Source organism: Tamandua tetradactyla, chromosome 17, assembly GCF_023851605.1.
Source record: "Tamandua tetradactyla isolate mTamTet1 chromosome 17, mTamTet1.pri, whole genome shotgun sequence".
NCBI lineage: Eukaryota > Metazoa > Chordata > Mammalia > Pilosa > Myrmecophagidae > Tamandua > Tamandua tetradactyla.
The window spans coordinates 65,665,942-65,674,474 of NC_135343.1; the positions used below are offsets into that span (position 1 = coordinate 65,665,942).

At 37.7% G+C, this 8,533-nt stretch overlaps 1 pseudogene across 1 annotated transcript; it reads right to left on the minus strand.

Annotated features, from left to right (window-relative positions):
• Nucleotides 1-264: 264 nt before the first annotated feature.
• On the minus strand, nucleotides 265-951 carry LOC143661218 (immunoglobulin kappa variable 4-1 pseudogene; annotated as a pseudogene). The gene is made up of 2 exons (XR_013164455.1): nucleotides 885-951; nucleotides 265-701 (listed from the first exon to the last, which is right to left on the minus strand). The product of XR_013164455.1 is annotated as an immunoglobulin kappa variable 4-1 pseudogene (transcript).
• Between the last annotated feature and the right edge of the window lie 7,582 nt (nucleotides 952-8,533).

The following is an 8,533-nucleotide window of genomic DNA, read 5'->3' on the forward strand; positions in this document are numbered from 1 at the left end:
GAATTGTCTTTGAAAGAATTAGTATAACTGAAAGAGAAGTAGTGAAGGAAATGGGCAGTTAGCAAGGGGGTAGAGTATAATTACTGCAGAAACATGGACAAGGAAGCCATGAAGGAAAGACAGAGTCCACTGAAAGACAAAGTAAGACAGAAAGAGGCAGGCTACAGTGGCTCAGTAGCAGAGTTCTCACATGCCATGCTGGAGACCTGGGTTCAGTTCCAGGTGCCTGCTCATGTTAAAAAAAAAAGAAGTAGAACAGGAAGACTAACTATTAGGCAGAAAGTTACAGTACGAAGAGGTGGGAGGAGGGGGAGCAGCTGCTACTGTTGGACTCAGTGCCCCACAGCTGAGAGAGGAGGCTTGTGCTCGAGGCTGAAGCACTGTGGGAGGAGAGCTGTAATCTTGCTGACAGTAATAAGTGGCCATATCTTCAGCCTGGGCTCCACTGATGCTGAGAGAGAAATCTGTCCCAGACCCACTGCCGCTGAATCGGTCAGGGATCCCAGATGCCCGTGTGGATGCACCATAGATGAGCAGTTTGGGAGCTTGTCCTGGTTTCTGCTGGTACCAGTTTAAGTAGTTCTTCTGGTTGGAGCTGTGCAAAAGATTCTGACTGGCCTTGCAGCTCATGGTGATGGTCTCCCCTGGAGTCACAGCCACAGAGACTGGAGACTGGGTCATCACAATGTCCCCACTGGCACCTGCAGGCAGAAAAGAACAAAATCACACAATAAATCACGGTTATATAAAATGTATGTTCACATGTAGGTTTCCTCATTAATGATATGTAATCAGATCAGTTTGAGATGGAATAGTCTGCACACTCTGCATGTGAAAACCATTTCTCCAGCTTTATAAAGACATTGCTGTTCTGAAGCTCTCACCTGAGACCCAGAGCCCCAGGAGGATGAGGAGTTGGGACTGTGACAGCATCTTGCTCACCGTCTGGTGCACTCAGACCCCATCTCCAGGGAATCCCCATTAATAGAGTCTGAGGAGCAGCCAAGTCCCCAGGAGTCTATGCACATCAGCACAGGGAATAAAGGGAAACATGCTGTGCAGTGAGCTGTGAAGACAGATAATGGAAGGAAGTGGACAAAATATCATTACCACAGGAAATGTGAGTGTAGACCTGCAAATGTCCTAGAAATCACTGAAAACTACGTTTCAACAAACTTCAGCAAAATTGTCAAATTTAAAATATTTTACTATGAATTTCATGCTTCAAACTACCTGTCATCATCTTATATACTTAATTTTGTAATAGAATATATTTGTCTGTGAGTGTAAAATTTCTGAACTTAATTGACCTTTAAAAATATGGTGCCGGAAACTATGTGGAATATATTCATATACTTGGACAGAATGAAGATGTAGTGCACAAATTATGTGTCTAATTCAGTCTATTATGAATTTTAGATATGTATTTGAAGTTCTTTGACATCTCAAATCCCCCCAAACCAGACTTCTGATACTGCTTTCCACCCTAATAATGTCTCTGAAATTGAGTCACCAGATACTTACAAGTTGTCCTTGGCACCGCTATTTAGGTCCATCAGTTTCTCAAATCACTAGTTTCTCCAATCAGTTTTCAAATAAAATATTTACTGTACTTGTGAATAATTCACACACCCAAGGGTTAACTGCCACACCTGGTGATAATTGATTAAATAGCTCCATCTCCCAAGGTATCAGAAGATTTCATTTATTCTTACCAAAACCAAAAATATTTATAGCATTATACAAATACAAACCCTTCCAGGCCTAAAACATTAGGTTATGGAATAAATGAAACAGAACCCCTGACTTCTTAACATTTCAATTATCTGGGAGAGGCGGACAATAAACAAAGGGTATTTCTGCAACCTCTTTCTTCCTGTTTCTCTGAGATTTACCCACTATAGCAAATCTGCTAATACAGGAAAAATGAGGCAAGGTGCATCCAGGTCCATTGTATAGGACATCCTTCACTGTGAACAGAATCAGAGGAAGAGAGAAAAAATTGAGACAGTTTAACAATTTTGCACATGGCATAATCCCTCCTGTTTCATGATCTCCAATTTTCCTGCAAAGCAAACACCCTTTTGACACAAAGACATTTCCTGAATGTGGAACATCCTAAGGAATATATTGTTCCAATTCTAATTAATAGTATATTTGTTTTTCCATAGTTTATCTCCTTAAGAGTCCATTATGTTAGATGAGGGTGCCATTTCCAAGCATTCAGGAATGGGGTGGTACAGACCCAAACCACCAGGAAGATATTTCTACTCAGTCAAAATTCCACTGTGTTTTTGGTCCTCCACATATTTTAAAGATGCCAGTACTTTCTTCATATTTGCCCCAAACCCATGGCTTTTTTACTGTGGTTCCATGAAGTTAATATACATATACACCTAATTTGAATTTTACTTCATAATTGTCAGGTTTCCTGCTTCAAGGCAGTAGAATGTCCTACCTGTGCTGACATATATTAAATAACACGAGATAGTCATGAGCAACATGATGATGAAACGGGTTGTGTCATGTGAATGACTGAGTCAGAGGGGTCCACATGAAACATTATGTGTAGAAATCTGTTTGAATATGGAGAGTTGACCTCATGCATGAGTGAAGTAGGAAGTTGGCTTGCAAAGCTCAGGGAAGAACACTTCCAAATATGCACAGGATGTGGTTTTGGATAATTATGAAAGACAAATAAAACTGTGAAAATCAGACAAGGGCCTGATCCTAGGGGAACATTTAAGATTCTATGAAAGCTGAGTATTTAGATTAAGTGCAATGTGAGTCCATGGAATGCAAGTCAGAATTATTTTTTTTTTATTAGCAGATAGTCTTTAGGTCATCTTATGCACATTAACACTGTGAGGAAATGGGAAGTGTGGAATGATTATCCTTTCTGTGGCAGCTGGGAAACTAGTGCTTCTATTCTCTCCTCTAAAATTATATATTTATTTTTTAATTAAAACTTCCTCAAACTCCCCACTGTCAATAGTAAAATTGGGGCAAAACAATACTTGGTAAAAAAAAAAAAAAAGCATTGAGGTAAATAAAATTCTAAGAGGGCCCTCAAGTTTGCTGAGTGCTGGCATATATCAACTGAAAACTTTATATTAAGATGGGTAGGTTATTTAAGTGGGCCTGACTATTTCACAGGAGCCCTTTAAATATTGTTGCATTGCTCAGAGACTAAGAACTCAGGAAAGCTCATAATTAGGATGTAACATGGCAGAAAATATCTGATGTTGGCTGTGGAGGTTGAGGGGCCATGTGGCAAGGGATGAGGGCAACCTCTAGAAATGAGGGCACCCAGCCAGTAAGGGAATAGGATCTCAGTCTTACCACCCAGGGAACCGATTCTGTCCAACCACATCAACTTGGAGGAGAAATCCAAGCTCTGGAAAGAACAGAGCTTCACTGAGTCCCTGATTTTGTATTCCTAAGACCCTGTCCAGAGAACCCTTCACACTGCCTAGCCAGACTCCTGACCTACAGCACTGAGAACTAATGACCTGCTCAGTGGTTACTAACTGTTAAAAAAATGTGTTTATCAATCAATCTCATGTTAAAAGGAGATTCCTGACTCCAGAGAGAAGGAACTATCTCATTTACTTCTTTGCTGAGTGATGTTGACTCCTCTCTCCTCTCGGGCAATGACTGTGTTTTACATCTCTTTTCTCCACAAAAGATTTCCTGTCATCAGATCACATCTACAGGTTCAGGGCTGAATATTGTGCTATGAAAACACAAAAAAGAACAGAATTAGATTTAAAGATGGTCAGAATCTGTCCCTTCTTTGACTATAAGGCCATGTTCTCAGACAGTTGAGGGAACTCAGTGCAGGAATCTGTCACAGAGGGAAGTGACCTGGGGACATCCCTAGAGGACCTGAACCTCTCTGATGCCTGTGCATTTGCTCTCACTACCCCATCCCCTTACCTGGGAACACTCAGCACACGTGTTCCTGTTGCAGATATAACATCAGGCTAAATGAGTAATAAAGATTGATTCTCATGCAGCAGCTTTAACATGCATCAGAGCTCTCAAACAACTGTGGTCTATGTAATCTCATTCTCCATTGTAGTTGCAGTGCCCTAATGAAAAGGCCCATTTTCATTTTCAGATCAATGAGAGCAAGTGCTAATTTAACAAATTGTTACCAAAGGGGCAAAAGCTAATTGTTCATATTAAAATAATGAGATTGGTTGGAAACACAGAATATTCATGTACAGAATAAAATACTGTGCTACTGATTTCAAACAGGAGCATTGCATTAGCAGAGATCAGGATCTTCTTCTGTAAAAGTCACACAACAGTCTTGTACAAATTCACAGAAAGCTTATATGACATATGTTAGTTTGGATCCTAGAACAGGAAAAATGCATTTTAAAAAAGTAGTTCAACCTGAAGAAAGTCTGGAGTCCAATAGATATGTTTTACCAGTATAAATAGCTCAGTTTTGCAAATGAAAGTTGGTTATGTAAGATGTTAGCATCAAGAGGAAGTGGGTGAGGTTGTAAAGGAATTCTGTTTACTGTCTCTGTAAATTTTCTATAAATCTAAAATTATTCCAAAAGAAATGAAAACATTATAAAAAGGTAGAGTGATGCTTGGGAAGAGCTGAGTGAGAATGTGGTGTTACCAAGTGAGGTCTGCTAAAGATGACCTAGTGTAAGTTACCATTCCCAAAAGCCACTCCCCATCTGGAGTGACATTAGTGATTTCACCCTGACATTCAACATCTGAAATGAAAGTGAAAGCCTATTGCTTTGGGTGTCCCTAATTTTAACACAGGATCAGGGGGTTCCCTGATGGTAAAGAGTAATTGTTCCATGTTTTTTCTCCCATCTCTCAAGGGACTTTGCTAATACTTTTTCATTTTCTGCTTAATATATTCTAGAATGTTTCCAGGCATTGCATTATGAAATACAGGATTAAAGACCTTCATTCTTATTCTGGGTTCCCTGTGTTTCAATTATTCAATGAGCTATCCAGAAGGTCGAGTTAGATTAAGTGCTTCAGAAAATTTTGGTTCCAGGCAAAATAAACCTTTCTTCCTTTGGTCTCAAAGAGTAGGTGTGGCTACAGAATACAAATAATGTTTCCTTACCCCTGTGTTCTCAAACACTTTAATCCCGACCTGATCAGCTTTCCTTTTATTTCTCAATACCAGGTTGTAGATATACATAAAACAGCTCCTCAGAACCCAGAAATAATAATTATCTCTTCGGACTAAATGTGTCTTCTATAAGAGCTTACAATCTAGACTTCTGTTTTCTTACAAGTATTTTCCAAAGGAATCCATTCAATAATTGTTCTTTAGTTTCTGGCTTATTTTGTCTTACCAAATGTCCTACAGGTTCATTGACATTGCTGCATGCCTCACAACTGTGTTCCATTTGTAGCAGCACAATATTCAATCATATGTATACACCATCATAGCCAATCCACTTCTCAGTCAGTGCATCCTTCAACCACCTGCATTCATTAGGTGTCATGTATAGTGCCTAAAGTCCACAGTCCATCAACACTCTCAATTTCAGATAACTTCATTGTTACCCAGGGAAAGATAATCAATAAACACTCCCTCATGAAATAGGAAAGCTTAACATCCCCTTAACTGTTGTCGCTGCCCCCATTGTTGACCCCTACCATTGCTGTGGTACTGCTGATGATTTCCTGTTAAACAGCCCATTGCATGCAATTGCAGTTTTCCTCTGGAAGTCTGGACTTAAACACTCTTTGTAGATGAATCACACAATTGAAGTAGTTCTTGTGAGAACTAATCTATATTTCTCATGTAAATCAGTGGGACACACAAGTCTTTACAACCTCTTTAAATCATGTTCACCTTCATTATGGTAATATTACTTATAGATCCCCTAGAGAACCACCTGCACTTCTATCTTTTCCCTTCCATTTGAGTTCAACCACATTAGGTAACTGTTCATCTGTCTCTAGGTTCTAAATCACTTATATTCTGTATTATAAGGTTCTAATTTGACCTTTACTGTCATCATAAAATGAAGTCTTACAGTATCTATCTTTTTATGCTTGACATATTTCACTCAGCCTTATGTCCTCAAGGCACATCCATTTGTCATGAGCTTCAGGACGTCATTTTGTCTTACTGCTGCATAGTATTCCATCATAAATTATATATATATATATATATATATATATATATATATATATATATATATTCTTAATCCACATTTTGTTAATCCACTCATCTGTTGATGGGAATTTGGACTGTTTCCATTTCTTAACAATTGCAAAATATGCTATTATGAAAATCACTGTGAAAATGTCTGCTTGTGTCATTGTTCTCAGCTCTTCTGTGTATGTACCAAGTAGTGCTAGTGCTGGGTCATAGGACAATTCAATATTTAGTTTGCTAAGCAACTGCCAAACTGTATTCCATGGTGGCTGTAAATTCCCTCCAGCAAAGCATAAGTGTCCCAATTTCTCCACATCCTCTCCAACATTTGTAGTTCACTGTTTATTTTTATTTAATAGCAGCCATTCTTATAAGTGTGAAGTGGCATCTCATTGTACTGTTGATCTGCATTTCCCTTATAGCTAATGAAAATGAGCATAGCTTCTTGTGTTTTTGAGCCATCTGTATTTTCTCTTCAGAAAAATGCTGATTCATATTTTTAACCATTTTATAATTGGATTGTTTGTTCTTTTGTTGTTGAGTTGTATGATTTCTTTGTGCATACAGAATATCAAACTTTGTCTGATATGTGACTTCCAAATATTTTCTCCCATTGAATTGGCTGCCTCTTCACCTTTTTACAAGGTCTTTTGCAGTTCAGAGCATTTTATTTGGAGGAGCTCCCATTTATCTATTTTTCTTTTGTTGCTTGCATTTTGGGTGTAAAGTTTAGGAAGCTACTTCCTATTCCTTGAAGGTAATAGTCTTAAGGATGTTTCCCTACATTTCCTTCTAGAAACTTTATGGTGCTAGTTCTTATATTAGGTGTTTAATCCATTTTGAGATAATTTTTGTATGGGACATGAGATACAGGTCTTTTTTCATTCTTTTGGCTATTGGTATCCAGTTCTGCCACACACATTTGGTGAGAACACTATTTTGTCCCAGTTCAGTGGATTTGAGGGCCTTATCTAAAACCAGTTGACCATAGATTTGAGGGTCTATTTCTGCACTCTCAGTTCAGTTCCTTTGGTCAATACTTCTATCTTTGTGTGAGTACCATGCTGTTTAGACCATGGTGGTTTTATAATAAATTTTAAAGTCAGGAAGTATTAATCCTCCTGCTTCATCCTTCTTATTTGGATATATTTAGCTATTTAGGGTATCTTTCATTTCCAGATAAATTTAGTAACTAACTTTTACAAGTCTTCAAACTAGGTTGTTGGAATTTTAATTGGAAATGTGTTGAATCTGTAGATCAATTTGGGTGAAACGGACATCTTAACTATATTTAACCTTCCTATCCATAAGCAGGGAATATTTTGTCATCTATTTAAATCTTCTTTGATTTATTTTAGTAATGTCATGCAGCTTTCTGTGTACAAGTCCTTTATGTCTCTAGTTTAGTTCACTCCTAAATACTTGATTTGTTTAGTTGTTATTTTGACTTTTTTTCTTAACTGACTCCTCAGCCAGTTCACTGCTTGTGTATAGAAATATTACTAATTTTTCACATAAGTTTTGTACACTGCTATCTTGCTGAATTTGTTTATTAGTTCATGTCACTTTGTTGTAGATTTGTCAGGATTTTCCAGGTATAATATCATGTCATCTGCAAATAATAAGAGTTTGACTACTGCCTTTCCAATTGGGATGATTTTTATTTCTTTGTTCTGCCTGATTCATCTAGCTAGCACTTCTAGCACAATATTCAAGAGTAAAGGGGACAGTGAGTATCCTTTCTTGGGGAGAAGGTTTTCAGTTCCCCTCCATTCAGTATGATGCTGGCTATTGATTCTCTCATATGCCCTTTATTACATTCAGGAAGTTACCTTTGATTCCTATCTTTTGAAGTTTGTTAATCAGAAATGGATGCTGAATTTTGTCAAATGCTTTCTCAATGTCAATCAAGATGATCATGTGATTTTTCTCTTGTGATTTGTTGACAGGCTATATTACATTAGTTGATTTTCTTGTATTGAACCATCTTTGCATTGTTGGTGCAAAAGCCAATCTGGTTTTGTGCATAATTTTTCTAATGTGATGTTGGATTTGATTTGCTAATATTTTATTGAGAATGTTTGCATCTATGTTTGTTAGGGAGATTGACCTCAAGTTTTCCTTTCCCATAGCATCTTTACCCGGTTTTGGTATTGAAATGATATTAGTTCCATAAAATCACTTAGGTAGTGCTCCTTTTTCTTCAATGTTTTGGAAAGATTCAAGCAAGATTGGTGTTAGTTATTTTTGGAATGTTTGATAAAATTCTCCTGTGGATCCATCTGGCAGTGACCTTTTCATTGTAGGAGGATTTGTCATGCCTGATGGATACTCTATGCTTTTGATTGGACTGTTGAGATTTTCTGTTTCTTT